The sequence below is a fragment of the Cebus imitator genome, unplaced genomic scaffold (assembly GCF_001604975.1).
Source record: "Cebus imitator isolate Cc_AM_T3 unplaced genomic scaffold, Cebus_imitator-1.0 Scaffold47, whole genome shotgun sequence".
Classification (NCBI taxonomy): Eukaryota; Metazoa; Chordata; class Mammalia; order Primates; family Cebidae; genus Cebus; species Cebus imitator.
The window spans coordinates 2209165-2226494 of record NW_016107362.1 but is presented as its reverse complement, the minus strand read 5'-3'; the positions used below and the strand labels follow the sequence as shown (position 1 = coordinate 2226494).

The following is a 17330-nucleotide window of genomic DNA, read 5'->3' as shown; positions in this document are numbered from 1 at the left end:
AGCCACGGAACAGGGAGAGGAAGAAGTCAGGGGTCAGGGAGATGAAGAGCGTATTCTCATGCTGATCCCACTTGTCTGTGGGTGGTCTTCAGACAGGTTGGCTGTCAGCCGTTTCACTGGAATTTGGGGTCTGTAAAACACCTTAAGCAATTCTGACAAAAGCTCTGTGAGTCTAATGTCAGAAATCCTATCTGTGGAACAATGGGGATGCAGATGGTGAGGATCTAGCTCTACGGCAGGACTTTTGGTTACAAGGAAGTGGGCCAAAGTACAGCCTGTTTAATGCTTAATCCAGAATTCTCGTTAACCCTATGAGGGCAGCTTCAGCTTTCTCTGTAAAATCTCTGAGAATGTCTACTGTTAATGGTACTTTTACAGCAATCATGGGACCATGGTTTCCTTTCCCTACAAAGGATGAGGCAGATCCAGGGGCCATATGTCCCACCCATGGACAGCCCCTACATAGCTTAAGAGTCCTTTCCTCGGTTTCATCATCTGTATAGTGGACATGATGGCCATGCCTCTCTCTGGACCATTATGAGATTTAAATGAGATACGAAGTGCTTAGCACATACCCCGCACAAAGTAAACAATAAATGTTAGATGTAATTTTGGCTGGGCACTGTGGCTCACGTCTGTAATCCCAGCACTTTGGGAAGCCAAGGCTGGTGCATCACTTGAGGTCAGGAGCTCAAGACCAGCCTGGCCAACATGGCAAAACCCCGTCTCTACTAAAAATATATAAATTAGCCAGGCTTGGTGGCGGGCACCTGTAATCCCAGCTACTCTGGAGGCTGAGGCAGCAGAATTGCTTGAACCCAGGGGCAGAGGTTGCAATGAGCTGAAATCGCACCTCTGCTTTCTAGCCTGGGTAGACAGAGCAAGACTCCATCTCAAGAAAAAAAAACAAAAGTCAGATGTAATTTTATTGCCCAGTGAAGGTCGTTGGACCACTTTCATGAGTAACACTCAATGCTTTTTTTAAATAACTGTATCTTCGTTGCTACCCACCAAACCTGTCTGAATCACTTCTAATAATACTAATTTCTAAACTGGGTAAGTTCTGTTCTACCTACATGATTAATAATCATCTAAAGGCAAAAATGCATCTTGAGGGCCCTTCAATTTTAGTGTATTTTTATTCTCATTATTTTCATAATTTAACAATTGCAGAACACACGGGAATTTATCCTTTCAATTTTAAGTCACATTGCATTTGAAATGAATATTTATAGCATTAAAATTGACCCTTTCTTTTATCTTTCCTCTTGCCCCAATAAGTTTTTATAAAATAAAATGCATTTTTAATACAAAACAGAAACCATGGAAAGTTTGGGAAGGTTGATTTGTTATTTCGGAGAGGTTGTATCTGGCTTGGTTGATTGATTGGTTGTTTTGGAGAGGTTGTGTCTGGCTTGGCTTTTATTTAGTATGGTGTGTGTGTGTGTGTGTGTGTGTGTGTGTGTAGCTTTTGTTTGATTTGGTCAACACTAAGATATTCATCTGTAATAACTAAACCCATACATTTTGCAATTTGGGTATAATGTTATGATTTCAAGAGTATTTTGTCTATGATTTCTCAGCTAGATTAACTTGGGAATGAAAATAAATTGAGTTACTTTTAAACTCACTGAGATGTCTATACTACATGCACATCTTGTCATAAAAGTGGCAAGATAAAATTTCAACTTGAACAAACAGGAAGAGACTGTGCTCCCTGGCTAGTAGATCTGGGTCCATTCAACATCATCAAGGCAAGAAAGTCGTTCTCTCCAATGAGGCAGTTGACCTGGCCTCAGGAGAACCTCAGGCCCCAGAGGCTTCGCAGTTGCAGTTACATCTTGTACCTGGTTCCTTCCCCAGCCCACCTTCAAATGTTAAACCATATGACTGTGGCAGAACATCAAAAACTAACTCTCACATGGCAAAAACCCCATCATTTATTCCACTACAGAGGGTTGGAACTTGGCATTTCTGCAGCCAATAGATTGTTCCACTTCATCTCAGAGACCACTGAGTGAGCACGACTGTGCCGGCCCTGCACTGAGTGCATTGCACGTCTGAGCTCACACTATCCTCACAGCCACCCGAAAAGGCACCTGTTATCTTCATTCTATAGTTAGATGTCTGGGTCCAAAGAGTTTAAGGTCACAGGTGGTCAAAGGCGTCTGAATGCCAAATCTGTGCTCTTATTGGGAGCTGTAAGAATGAGCCCTGTGCCAATCCAGGAAAGATGGTCATTGGAGACTCTCCTGAGGCAATAGAGGGAAGAGGGTTTGTTTACAAGAGCATTTCACATCAGCGACCGCGCCATGGCCAGGGCTTCTGACGATGGATTCAAAGCAGCTCCAGGAAGTCTCAGCTGCAGGGCTGGATGCCAGAGCCTCACCTTCCATGTGGCTCTCTAACTCCTTCTATATCTACTTTTCTGCAAATAGCTGCATTAGTCATGAGTTCTTTTTGTTGGTTTGGTTAGTTGGCTGCAAATGACGGAAACTCAAACTAGATAACAAAATAATTTCCTTGAAATGTTAGTGAAGTTCAGAAGGCCAAGTAGGCCTCGGGGAGAACTGAATCTGGGGCTTGAAAGCAACCAGGCTGGGCACAATGGCTCATGCCTGTAGTCCCAGCACTTTGGGAGGCCGAGGTGGGTAGATTGCTTGAGCTTAGGAGTTCAAGACCAGCCTGGGCAACGTGGAAAAACCCCATCTCTTCGAAAAATACCAAAAAAAAAAAAAAGTAGCTGAGTATGATGGCCCACACCTGCAGTCCCAGCTACTTGGGAGGCTCAGTGGGAGGACTGCCTAGGAGGTCGAGGCTCTGGTGAGCCATGATCACACCACTGCATTCAAGCCTAGGTGACAGAGTGAGATTCTGTCTCAAAAAAACAGAAAAGCAACCAGCATTCCCTCCCTTTCCTCACACCAGGAAAGAAGACTGCACAGCAGGAATGTGGTCTCCACCAGCCCCCCAGCCTACAGCCTTAGCCACCAGAGCAATAAACCACTTCTTCCAGCCCCAGTTTGCCGGAGAAAATGGTTTACTGCTCTGGTGGCTAAAGATGCAGCTTTAGCCATGAGAACCCTCATGGGCTCTCCCGTGAGGCTGTGGAACTCTGTGACTCAGTTCCACAGCAAGAAACTTGCCAGCTCAGCTCAACTCAAAGTTGTGCGTGCTGGGCCATTCATGGCCGCTCTGATCAGCCATGGGGGATGGACGCACATAGACCCTTCACCAAGTTATCAAACATCCCAGGGAGGGGCTCTATTTGGCCAGGTGGCAGATGGGCCATGTGCCCACCCGGGCATGTGCAGCTGCAGAGCAGTCTAGGTTTCAAAGAGGGGCAAGGAGGCCTGGTGTGGTGGCTCACGCCTGTAATCCCAACACTTTGGGAGGCTGAGGAGGGTGAATTACCTGAGGTCAGGAGTTCGAGACCAGACTGGCTAACATGGTGAAACCCCATCTCCACGAAAAATACGAAAATTAGCTGGGTGTGGTGGTGTGTACCTGTAATCCCAGCTACTCGGGAGGCTGAGGCAGGAGAATCTCTTGAACCCAGGAGGAGGAGGTTGCAGTGAGCTGAGATGGCACCATTGCACTCCAGCCTGGGTGACAAAGGGAAACTGTCTCAAAAAAAAAAAAAAAAAAGGAGGGGGAAGGTCAAGGAGTTCCCCAGAGGAGGAGGGCATCATGCGTCACTCCCAGGAGGGGGAGTGCTGGCTGATGGCGTCCCGGCCGCCCATGGCACACACTGCCTCATCGTCCTTGGTCTTTCTTCTATCCCTTCACTTCTGCCTCTTCAAAACGTGGACCTTCTTTTACTCTGTGGCTCTCCCAGGAGGCTATGGAACAAAGCTGTGTGTGCTGGACCATTCGCAGCCACTCTGATCAGCGGTCGGGGACAGACGCACGTAGACCCTTCACCAAGTTACCAAACACGCCCCTTACAGCTGTCGTGCCCTCAGTAGGGATGGATGTGAAGACAGTGAATTTGTAGGCATTTATCTGATCCTTAAAACTCGTGTGAGACAGGTCATTTTACAGATGGCATCGAGGCTCAGAAAGATAATTTTCTCAATAGCACACAGTGGTGAGTGGCAGAGCTGGGGCTCAAATGCAACAGCAAGGTCATGCCTACTTCTGTGAGACCACACCACTCCCCATAGTCACACCGCTTCCGTGACAGCATCAGGGCACGGGATTCTCTCCAAAACAGAACCGAATCATTCTCACCGGTATCCAGGTAATGCCTGCAGGGACGCAAGCTCCCAGGGAAGAAACTGGAGCTTCTGAAGAGAAAAAAATAAAGACGCACTGGCAGCGTCAGAAAATGATTAGAAAAAAACAAGACTTGAACCTTTACTCTCTTAAAATTGCTAATGGTAGTCTTTCGTTTTTAAAGGTGGGCTTTTGTTTATCCATTCAGCAAAAAATCACAAGCACTTTCTGCACACGAGGGCATGCAGGAAGATACAGCATCAACCCCCAATGCTGTGCAGCTCTCCTATTCAGCCAGCAGGGGGCGTGAAGGGCCAGCCCTGTGCAAGGAGCGGCAGGGCTGGACACCAGCTGAACCGCGTGGGCAGCTGCACCCACCCGGCCAAGCCACAAAATGTCCAAGACAAAGAGGTCCCAGGTGTCCTTCAGGTGTTTAGAGCTACAGAAGGGGCCCCTGGGGAGATGTGAGAAGTCCTGCAGTATGCTCCTGGGAAGATGAGGAGAGAAGGGAATCCTTGGGTAGAATATGCACCCCCAGACAAAAGGGTCAGAGGATCTACGAACTGGCAAGTCAAACCTCAGATATAAAACCTACTCCTCCTTGACCACACAGGAAGCCCTCAGTGATACTACACATACGCACTAAATCATGAGACCCCATTTCCAAGCCCCCAAATCTACTGTCCTCAGTGAGACGCAGGAAGGGTTCCTCACCTTTTCACTATAGCAGACTGCGGTGGAAGAAGCCTGGATGTCAAGATAGATTTGAGAAAGACATGCAGGAGGATTCACGGCCATGGACAGGCCCCCTGGCAAATTCTCCCAGGAGCTGCCAGGGCGGGCAGATTGCTGACCCAGTTGTCGGGGCCAGCGTGGCAACCCTAGCATCTGTCACCCCAGGGAACAGAAGGGGCATATGTGCCACATTGCCAGCTGCCCACTACTCCTCTAATGAGCTGATAAAGACATGAAAGCCAACTGGTGACCAAATGTCCTGTCCCCATTCTGCATTACACATGTACTAGAGGGGATATCAAAAAGGCCAGTTAATAAAAAACAAAGCCCATTGCCCCATGTGACCCCTTTCAACTATAAAATAGGCAGTTGGGGAATTCCTAACATCCATCCTAGTGCACACATTCTGAGTTTCTAGTTCTTTTTTTTTTTTTTTTTTTTGCGATGGAGTTTCATTTTTGTCACCCAGGCTGGAGTGCAATGGCACAATCCTGACTCACTGTAACATCCACCTCCCAGGTTCAAGCAATTCTCCTGCCTCAGCCTCCTGAGTAGCTGGGATTACAGGCATACGCCACCACCACCGGCTAATTTTGTATTTTTAGTAGAGATGGGTTTCCTCCATGTTTGTCAGGCTGGTCTCGAACTCCCAACCTCAGGTGATCCACCTACCTCGGCCTCACAAAGTGCTGGGTTACAGGCGTGAGCCACCATGCCCGGCCGAGTTTCTGGCTCTGATGTTGTGACTTGGTCACAAATGACCTTTCCACTTTCTCAGCATAGCTGTTATTGATTATTCTGTTTTTAAGGGGACACACACACACACACACTCCAAATCAAAATCCTATGAGGTACCACACATAGTGAACTTCGCTATATATACATTTTTAAAAATTCAACCAGGATATGAAGGAGATATGGGATGCAGATGGTGACAAATGACTCTGTGTTACAAATGAGTCACATTACCATGCAGAAAGGGGTGGGGAACAAAGGAGCTGACCTAAGTAGCTTTGGCAAATACAGTTTTCACTGAATGTGGTAAAACAAGAACCCCACACACACACACACACACACACACACACACACACACACACTGTACTTGAGTTGGCAAATGTGTTTCTCCCTGTAATGTATTTTCAAACTACTTAATATGTATGCTAGGGTTGATTAAACGTGTAAAAACATCACAGATAATAAGAGCCAGATTTCCTTACTGTAGGAGAAGAAAGTTGCAAATAAGGAAAGCAGGAAGGTTGGAACAAGTACTATGGAGCAAGACTGGAGGCAGAGGTCGCAGTGTGGATGTGTGTTTTTGTTTTACAGATACATACAAAAATGCATAAAGATGTGTGTATGTGTATATGTGTGGACAGGGTGCCTGGTAGCTGTGACATCCCAGCATCAATGAGCACACCTAGTGCTCCTTATTTTTAAACATCATGGTCCAATAAAAGGAACCAGGGCTCCTTGGGTTATGGTTGATTTCAGGGCTCAGGCGAGGAAAATACAAGAAAAGATGAACCTGGAGCATCTTGTGGTCCCAGAAAGTAATAAAGGGCTTTCAAATAAGAAAAGACCTGTATTCCCAGCACTCTGAGAGGCCGAGGTGGGTGGATCACTTAGGCCAGAAGTTCGAGACCAGCCTGACCAACATGGTGAAACCCCGTCTGTACTAAACATACAAATATTCGCCAGGTGTGGTGACACATGCCTGTAATCCCAGCTACTCAGGAAGCTGAGGCAGAAGAATTGCTTGAGCCTGGGAGGCGGAGGTCACAGTAAGCTGAGATTAGAAAGAGGTAAGGAAAGAAGGAAGAAAGGAAGGAAGGAAGGAAGGAAGGAAGGAAGGAAGGAAGGAAAGGAGGGAGGGAGGAAGGGAGGGAGGGAGGGAAAGAAAGAGAAGGAAGAAAGGAAAGAAAGAGAAAGAGAAAGAAAGAAAGAGAGAGAGAGAAAGAGTGGGTGTGTAATAGGTGGAGGGAAGGAGAAAAGTAAAGGATGAAGCCACATCAAAGTACATGGGCACCAACCTGAAAGAGCTCCTACCACAGACAGCCACTGCAGCCAAGATTCACTTGTGGATAGTGTGGTGGGTTGAATGTTGTCCCCCACAGGACCTGTTGATGTTGAAGTCCTAACTTCTGGGACCTGTGGATATGACCTTATTGGGAAATGGGTTCTCTGCAAATGTAATCAAGTTAAGATGAAGTCATACTGGATTAGGGTGGACCCTAAACCCACTGCCTGGTGTCCTTCTAAGAGTAGAAGACGCTCACACAGGGAAAAAGGCACAGAATGCCCAGAATTGCCAGCAACTACCAAGAGCAAGGAAGGAGGCATGGGCCAGATTACACCCCAGAGACATCAGAAGGAATCAACCCTGCAGACACCTTGACTTCAGGCTCTGGCCTTCTAGGCTGTGAAAGAATACATTTCTGTGTTTTGCGCCATCCAGGTTTTGGTAATTTGTTATGGTACCCCTAAAAAAATCATACAGGTGGCAAAATTAAAGTGCAAAAGTTTAAGCAGAAATGGGGTATTTGCCTAATCTCTAAGTATCTCCCCCCTAATATTTATTAATTACTAAGGGAAAATAGTAACTTTACCAAAATGGAACTGGCAGACACCACCTTGGGCAATGGGGAAGGCTGACATCACTGGTAACACGCAGCATCATGCTGCCGACATGATGTAATGGGAAGGGCACATCACCTGCACGGTGTCCCTTCCCTTATGCAAAACCCCAGTCTAATCACAAGAATCAGCCGGAACACCTAGCTTGAGGGACATTCTACAAAAGAACTGATCAGTGTCAAGATCACGAACCACGAGAAAAGACTAAGGGGCAGCCACAGATCAGAGGAGACGGGACCCAACCACGGAATGCAGTGGGGATCCTGGAACAGCCAGGGGACATTGGTGAGACAACTGAGGAAATGCGAAGAACGTCGTGGTTGAGTGAGTGGTACTGTACCACTGTTACGTTTTTAGTTGTGGTCACTTTTTTATGGTTAAGATGACGGGGAAATGGAGGGAAGGGTTTATATGAACTCTGGACTGCTTTTGCAACTCTCCTGTAAGTCCAAAATTAACTTCAAATTTAAAAGGTAGTAACAAGCATACCTCATTTTATTGCACTTTGCTGTAGTGTGCTTTGCAGATATTGCAGGATTTTCTTGTTTTGTTTTCATTTTGTTTTTCAACAAACTAGGCTTGTGGCAACATTGCAAGTAGAGCAGATTGACTTTTTTATTTTTTATTTTTTTTTGAGATGGAGTCACACTCTGTTGCCCAGGCTGGAGTGCAGTGGTGTGATCTTGGCTAACTGCAACCTCCACCTCCTGGGTTCAAGCAATTCTGCGTCAGCCTCCCGAGTAGCTGGGACTTCAGGTGCGCGCCACCATGCCCAGCTAATTTTTTGTGTGTATTTTAGTAGAGACAAGGTTTTACCATGGTGGTCAGGATGGTCTCCATCTCCTGACCTCATGATCTGCCTGCCTCAGCCTCCCAAAGTGGTGAATCACAGGTGTGAGCCACCGCGCCCGGCCATCAGCACTTTTTCAACAGCATGTGCTCACTCGGGGCCCTGGGTCACATAAGGATAATTCTTGAAATATTTCAAAAGTTTTATTATTTTATCTATTATGGTGATCTGTGATCAGTGATTTCTAATGTTACTGTTGTAATTGTTTTGGGATGACAGGAACCGTGCTCACATAAAATGATGAACTTAATCTGTAAATGCTACGTGTGTTCAACTGCTCTCCCAACCAGCTGTTCCGCTGTCTCTCTCCCTCTCCTCGGGCCTCCCTATTCCCTGAGACACAATATTAAAATTAAGCCAGTTAATAACCCTACAATGGCTTCTCACTGCTCAAGTAAAAGGAAGGGTCACACACATCTCACCTTAAATCAAAAGCTAGAAATGATGAAGCTTACTGAGGAAGGCGTATCAAAAGCTGAGACAGGCCGAAAACTGGGCCTCTTATACAATATAGCTAAATTGTGAATGCAAAGCAAAAGGTTTGAAGAAAATTAAAAATGCTGCTCTAGTGAATACACGAATGATAAGAAAGTACAACAGCCTTATTGCTGATATGGAGACAGATTCGGTGATTTATCATGGTTTGATAAAAGATCAAACCAGCCACAACATTCCCTTAAGCCAGAGCCTAATACAGAGCAAGGTCCTAACTCTTCAATTTTATAAAGACTGAAAAAAGTGAGGAAAATGCAGGGAAAAAAAAGTTGAAAGCTAGCAAAGGCTAGTTCATGAAAAAAAAAAAAAATTTTTTTTTTTTGAGACAGTCTACCTCTGTCGCCCAGGCTGGAATACAGTGGCGTGATCTCGGCTCACTGGAATCTCTGTCTCCCAGATTCAAGTGATCCTTCTGCCTCAGCGTCCTGAGTAGCTAGGCCTACAGGCGATTGCCACCATGCCCAGCTAATTTTTGTATTTTTAGTAGAGATGGAGTTTCACCATGTTGGCCAGGTTGGTCTCAAACTCCTGACCTCAAGCGATTTGCCTGCCTCAACCTCCCAAAGTGCTGGGATTATCGGCGTGAGCCACTGCACCTGGCCAGTTCATGAGGATTAAGAAACCACTGCCATTACATAGAAGTAGAAAGTGAAAGAGCAAGTGCTAATTTAGAAACTGCAGTAAGTAATCCAGAAAATCTGGCTAAGATCATTGAAGAAGGTGGCTAAATGAAAAACCAGATTTAGAAGGAGATGACATCTAGGATTTTCATGGTTAGACAGAAGTCAATGCCTGGCTTCAACGCCTCAAAGCACAGGCTCTCTTTTTAGGGGCTGACGTAGCTGACAACATTAAGTTGAAACCAGTGCTCATTTACCATTTTGAAAAAAGGCCCTTAAGAATTACACTAAATTGATTCTGCCTGTAAACAGCCTAGATAACAGCACATCTGTTTACGGCATGGTTTACTGAACATTCAAAGCCTACTGTTGAGACCTACTGCTTAGATAAAAAGATTCTCTTCAAAATAATAACTCATTGACAAGCACCTGGTCAGCTACCCAAGAGCTTATGGAGATGTACAGAGATAAATGTTTTCACGCCTGCTAACACAACATGCATTCTGCAGCTATGTAATTACTCAATTACATAGATTAATTCCCACTTTCAAGTCTAATTACTTAAGAAAGGCATTTCATAAGGCTAGAGCTGCTGTAGACAGTGATTTCTCTGATGGATCTGAACAACATCAATTGAAATCTTCTGGAAGGAGTTCACCATTCTAGATGCCATTAAGAATATTTTGGATTCATGGAAAGAGGTAAAAATAGCAACATTAACAGGAGTGTGGAAGTTGATTCCAACTCTCATGGATGACTTGGAGGGTTCAAGACTTCAGGGGAGGAAGTCACCGCAGATGTGGTGGAAACAGCCAACAGAACTAGAATCAGAAGTGAGCCTGAAGATTGAACTAGATTGCTGCCATCTCATGATAAAACTTATGAATAAGATGTGGAATTGCTTCTTAACAGATGATGAAAGAAAGTGGTTTCCTGAGATGGAATCTACTCCTGGTGAAGATGCTATGAACACTGTTGAAATGACAACAAATGATTTAGAATATTATAATGCATAAACTTAGTTGATAAAGCAGCATCAGCGTTTGAGAAGATTGGCTCCAATTTTGAAAGAAGTTCTACTATGGTAAAATACTATCACACAGTTACTGCATGCTACAGAGAAAACTTTCATGAAATGTAGAGTTAATCAGTGCAGCAAACTTTATCACTGTGTTATTATAAGAAATTGCCACAGCCACCCCAAGCTCAGTAACCACCATCCTGGTCAGCAGCCATCAACACTGAGACAAGATCCTTCAGCAGCAAAAAGATTATGACTTGCTGAAGGCTCAGATTATCATCAGTATTTTTTTTAACTTAGTATTTTTTTTTAAGTAATAAAGTACTTTAAATTAAGGTAGGTACATTTTTTAGACAGAATATTATTGCATATACTTCACATAGTACAAACATAACTTTTTTATATGCAATGGGAAACCAAAAACGTCATGTGACTGGCTTGATTGCAACATTTTGTTTATTGCAGTGGTCCGGGGCTGAACCCACAGTATCTCCAAGGTATGCCTGTATTAGGGGAAGGGGTACTGCAGGAGGGGAAATCCCAGGAGGAAAGTCAGTCAAATGATCATGTGATATTTCAAGACACATGAAATTCAGCACTGTAAAAAATTAAGCTCAATAATTACACTCCCACGACTGTTCTTCCAGTGTACCAGGCACCAACAATTGGATCGCCCGCAAGACAACGCACTGCGTTTAACATTTTTATTTTTAACTCTGCTTTGGTAGTACAAAAGTCATAAAAGTACAAACCAGACGGTTAAAAATACACCGGACACTCCAAATGGTGAAAAATTTCCTTTACAAATTTTTACATCAAGGTAGTAGCCAACTCATTTACAACACCAAAAAGTTGTCCATCATTAGTGTTTTCTAGAGTAAGTCTGTTGTGGATTCCCCCATTCTTACAAAGAAGGAGAACACACGCAAGACCTGTAAACATCAGTTGCTTTGGGAACACTTAAGGATTCTCATCAGATAGTACAGTATAAACCAGTAAAAAGCTTATGTGTTGAAAATATTGAATGCCTAACTTTTGGCATATTTGGAAGCCTGCCAGACAAAAACTGCTCAAGTATTAGAAAATATTTAAAACGTACTCTTAGTATAAATACAATTTTAAATATTTTTGAGTATTCTCTTGCTGGTTGTATTGCTATTTAAAAAAGTGCTCTGACTTGAATAAGATGGGCAAATAATTAAAGCTGAAGAATATCTTACATTTTATCCCCCACCATTTTGAGGGCATATTTTTAAAGCCAAAAAAAAGTATACTTCTTATTTGTTTTTAATTAAAACTATTAGCCTAGACTGCGCATACATTATTTACAGTAATATATACCCCTAAAAGTACTATATTGCTAATTTCTGGATCTCAGTGAAGTTTTTCCAGACTGACTTTCTCTGGTCCACTGTGTATATGAACGTATACACACACGGCATCTATTAGTTGTCTGTAAAAAACTGCATGAAACTGAATTTCCCATTCATTTAAAAGGTTAGAAATTTTTAGTTTGATGCTGGAAATAGAATCATTTAAGTCTATGTACAGTAAATACTTTGAAGTATATTTTTATAGAAATCATCTTTCGGGAAGCAAACGAAAGATGTGCTTTTTCTGTGTGAAATAAAAGAAGTGCTCAAGGCACCCTCAACACGGACATGGAGGCAGGTCTTGCAGCCCTCGTAACCGGCCTCCCCACCACTCACCCAGACCTACCATAAAATCGTGTGCTATTTATGTCTCTGGGTCCTTTCAGGTGTTGTGTAAAATGTACAGTTAAAAGAAAGAAGAAAAGTTGGCCAGGCCTAAAGGGAAAGTAACTACTAAGAGAGTTTTAAATAATGAGCCTTAGTTACAAGATGGAAAACAGGAAATACACGAAGAACATGGCAGAGGTAGGTGCAGGCCCATCTTGCATGAGAAAGAGGATTCTTTTGTTTTTGTCTTCGGTTGTCCAAACAAATTTGTGTTCAAAACCATTTTCTCCTTTATTCAATGGATTAACCAAGAATCACTCAGGGAACGTTGAAAAAAAAAAAAGCAAAAAAGACATGAAAACCTTCTCAAAATTTATAAGTGACGTAGGAGTGGCATGGTGGTGGCAGGAGGGAATGCTGAATTCGTGGTCAAGGAGTCCCAAGTCTAGCATCTGGTCCCATCTGACTCCATGGTGCCTTGGGGAATCAACTCCTCAGGGGTAGACTAGATGATTTCCACTGAGCTTTTACCATGAAGATTCATCTTTTATCTTTTGTAACAGCTAACCTGTATGTATGGAGATCTTCTTACAACCAGTGTCAAAATAGGATGTAGGAACTGGAAAAAGAGAAACACACACTCACATGCACACACGTGTACACACGCGCACACACACACACACACACCGATCATAAGCTCAGACTGTACATGGATAGTATCACTTTACATACTGATCATAATGGGAAAAACTACAGTGTGTTCACCAAGGCCTGGGATTGGGGCTGGGAAGGGTAGAGGCTGGGAGTGGTTGAGAAGATACAAACAGCTCTTTTCTTCCCCGGAAGTATAATACATTTTTCAACAGACTCTTTAAACCAAAACTTGTTTCAAAGCAAACTAAATTCTGTATACAGCACAGCAGTAATTTTCTCTTTTAGGTTTGATCCACATGCCTGCTGACTCCATGATAGAAATTGTATTAAATATGTAAAAATATTCCCTAGGCAACTTCAGATCTTGAAAGTTTTCAGTCTCTTAGAGCTCTCCAAGTCAAGTCATTGCTGCAAGAGAAAACACAAAAAGTAGATCTTTAACCAAAGGTAAACATCATATCGCATATGAATCTGCCTGCGTATTTTAAAACACAGAAGAATTATAATCTATTCTTACCCCATCCCACCCCATTCCTTCCACCATTATACTTTTTTTTTCTAGAATTCAGTCTAAAGAAATTTAATTAAAAATATAATTAATTCCAAGAGTTCTGGCAAGATCTGGCTACTGAAGCGTGTGCGCCCCTCCCGCTCTCTCTCTCTTGCTTCTGCTTTCCCCAAGTGATGTGCCTGCCCCCCTCTACCTTCCGCCATGAGTAAAAGCTCCAAGGCCTCCCCAGAAGCCAAGCAGTGTCAGTGCCATGCTCATACAGCCTGCAGAACTGTAGGCTAATTCAACTTCTTTTCTTTATAAATTACCCAGCCTCAGGTATTTCTTTACAGCAATGCAAGAATGGCCTTCCACAGGTGTCCTTCTAAAGCCCCACCAAGGACTAGAGGTTTCTACTGACCATCCAAGACAGCTCAGTTGGGATTTCAAGTAAGAACACAATGACTAAACATTCCATCTTAGGTCTTCATTGTACTTTCAGTGTTCTGGATTGTATTTTTAAGTCATTCTAACAACTGGCCTTTGTCAATGTCTACACTTACATTACAAACAAAGCCCCATACTTGTAAAACAGCTCCCTGCTTTCCAAATGGCTTTTTATAGCTACCTCATTTAAAGAACAGATCTGTGACTTTCTTTTTTGAGACAAGAGTCTAGCTCTGTCGCCCAGGCTGGAATGCAGTGGCACAATCTCAACTCACTGCAACCTCCGTCTCCCAGGTTCAAGCGATTCTCCTGCCTCAGCCTCCCAAGTAGCTGGGATTACAGGCGCGCACCACCACGCCCGGCTAAAGTAGAAATGAGGTTTCACCACATTGGCCAGGCTGGTCTCAAAACTCCTGACCTCGTGATCTGCCCACTTGGCCTCCCAAAGTGCTGGGATTACAGGTGTGACTCACTGTGCCCAGCCAGCCCAATGACTTTTTACTTTCCTGTTTTACAGACTGGGATAACCTGGGACAAGACTAAAATTATAGAGCTCCCTAAGTATGCTGATATATACACACTACGTAGGTGAACCTACACAAGGTTAAGGAACAAAACGTTCTCTCGAATCTGCCAAAATCGTGTGTACCCTATAAATTCTAAACAAAACCAGAGATAGACCCAGCTTGCAGAAATACGAAGAAATAGCATGAAGCTGGTGGAAGTGTCTTGAAGAATACATTGTTTATTTTACAGCTCGCACTTCAAGATATGTGCCTTATTATTATCCATGTTACCCTCTTCTGTCATTCTGTCATCCATAATATTCAGTGGTTATAAAAGAACAGAGATAGAGCCCAAGAGGAAGAATGAGAGAGACAGAAAGAAAGAGAGGGAGATTTATTGCCCAAATGAGGTGATGAGTAGAGGACCTCTATCCCCTTAGCTAAAAAGGAAATGAAACACTGTCCCATAAAACAGCATGGATCAAGTTTTTAATTATAATGAAATAAGTAATATCTTGCACTGAATTGCCAAAACTGTCTAACAACTGCAGATTTTTACTGTAACACTGAACGAAGTCTGGAACTTCTTTCAGGTAGAAATTAATTCGTGTAAACATTCTAGCAGAGAAGGAAAAAAAGGTAGAAAGGCCAGAGCTGGAGAAATACAGAAATGACCCTCGGGCACGGTGGCTCATTCCTGTAATCCCAGAACTTTGGGAGGCCGAGGTGGGCGGATCACCTGAGGTTGGGAGTTCGAGAACAGCCTGACCAACATGGAGAAACCCTGTCTTTACTAAAAATACAAAATTAGCTAGGCATGGTGGCACATGCCTGTAATCCCAGCTACTCAGGAGGCTGAGGCAGGAGAATCGCTTGAACCTGGGAGGCGGTGGAGGTTGCAGTGAACCGAGATCAAACCATTGCACTCCAGCCTGGGCAACAAGAGTGAAACTCCATCTCAAAGGAAAAAAAAAAAGGCCCTGAAAGAAAAAGTAAAAAATTAGAGGGAATTTTCCAAGAAACACATTAAACTAGGGCATTATCTAGAAAACATGTGTGGTATTCCACTATTTTTATGTCTCCTCTTCATGTGCTCCCTTAGAACTAGACATTTTTGCATGAAGGAAAATAACAAAGTCAAAGGTGAGAGATGTCAGGCCTAGAAAGTAATATTTCATCACAGTAACAGTTTTCATTCCAACCTAGAAGAACTCCTCATTTTGAGTGTTTTGCACCGACTTCACCAGCTTTAAGAACTGGGCAAGCAAGAATACAGACTTGACTAAGAAGGAGAGGCCTAAAGTCAAATCCAGACCCCTCTTGCTGGCTGTGGAACCGTGGCTGTCTCTTCTTGTAGGTTACTGGGGTTTGACATGAGATGATCCCATGCACAATGCTTACTACGAGGAAAAGCAGTCAGTATGCTCCTAAAGGTTCACTATTCTGCTCATTACCGTCATCCAGTTCTCTGCTCCAAATGATCACATTAGCTTTCTTCAACAGTTGCCTTTTGCAGCTGATAAAAACTGCACTGCCTGCAATATCTTTGAGAGAGGAAGTAAAAAATATAAATTGCTGCTTAAAGTCCTTGCTGCTAACACCACAAACGCAGCAGAAAAGGGCAAGTTCATCTTATTAAAACGCTTGCAGTTCTGGTCTCTCCTTAAAAACACACATTTATTAGAATGCAGCATGTTGCTGGCGCAACACTAGGACCTTCCAGGTATTTCTTTAACCCAGGACAATGATAAAAATGTTGTAAGCTGCCTTCCGTATTGTTTGGCAGAGGTCAGAAACCCTGTGCGGGTGGGCGCAGATACACCGGAAAGGCTAACAGGAGTGGGTGGGAGAGGAAAGAAACACCCAGCCACCCACTGTTGCCATCACATGGAACCACAGCACATGAAGCCAGCCTGACCTCTCCCTTTGGGAGAAATTTGGTGATTACAGTTTACACAAGTGAGTGCTCAAGCTGGAAAAAATTAAGCAAAGTTCCATTACATGGAAAACACAATTGAGAAATCCCAAAGTGTGACCATGTTGCTTATAAAACAAGACTGATGGATAAAAATTAAGAACCACCCAGAAGATTTATCTGGAACAAAGAGCTTGTCTTTTTCTTTAGAGTTTATTGCTTATGACATAATCTTATAACGACAAAGCCATAATCCTATCATTATGTTATGGTTCCACCGAAGTTGCCCTATGTCTGTGATTAGGATATATATATGAATACCTACGCCTTGTTAAAAAGGATTCTCTAGAAAAAAAGAAACTAATCCCTTTAAAAATTAGATACACGTTAAAAGAAACTAGGAGGCGAAGCGGATTAATGAACAGAAAACACTAAAATCTCAAAGTGTAGGGTGTTAAGGAAGGAAAAGTCTATCTGATTAATAATAACAGTACTGGCATCTGCAGAGCACTTTCTCTGTGCCAGGTGCTGCCATACTACGCACTCTGGGTTCATTAACTCAATATTCCCAATGACTCCATGAGTCAATGATGACTCCCATTTTCATAGGAGGAGACTGGGGCTTCCAGGTTCAATAATATGCCCAGTGCCACACAATTAGTAATGGGAAAATAGGAAATCCATCCCAGGCAGCCAGACTTGGAAGACCACAAAGCTACCTCCACGCTGTACGGCTATCCGGTCACCCCGGAGACACCACGGCATCACTGAGATCATCCTCTGGTACCCTCGCTTCTCTGCTCCCCACCTGTGTGGCGGGCAACAGAAAGGAAATGCAGATACTAGAAATGTTGTCAGGGTCTCTCTTAGGGGAAATCATTGAGGTTGCATAAACAGTTAAATGATGTGAAAAACCTATAATTTAATGGGGCCCAGTCCCTGGGAAAATCAAAAGTACACCTCCAGGCCGAGCGCGGTGGCTCACACCTGTAATCCCAGTACTTTGGGAGGCCAAGGTGGGCAGACTGCCTCAGCTCAGGAGTTC

At 43.6% G+C, this 17330-nt stretch overlaps 1 protein-coding gene across 1 annotated transcript in view; it reads right to left on the bottom strand.

Moving 5' to 3' along the window:
- Nucleotides 1-11263: 11263 nt before the first annotated feature.
- The window catches only part of RELL1 (RELT like 1), a 72847-nt gene continuing 66780 nt past the window's right edge, over nt 11264-17330 (bottom strand). The window contains exon 7 of the mRNA XM_017527300.2: nt 11264-13335. The gene's annotated coding sequence lies outside the window, so the exon portion shown is untranslated. The remainder of the gene's footprint in view (nt 13336-17330) is intronic.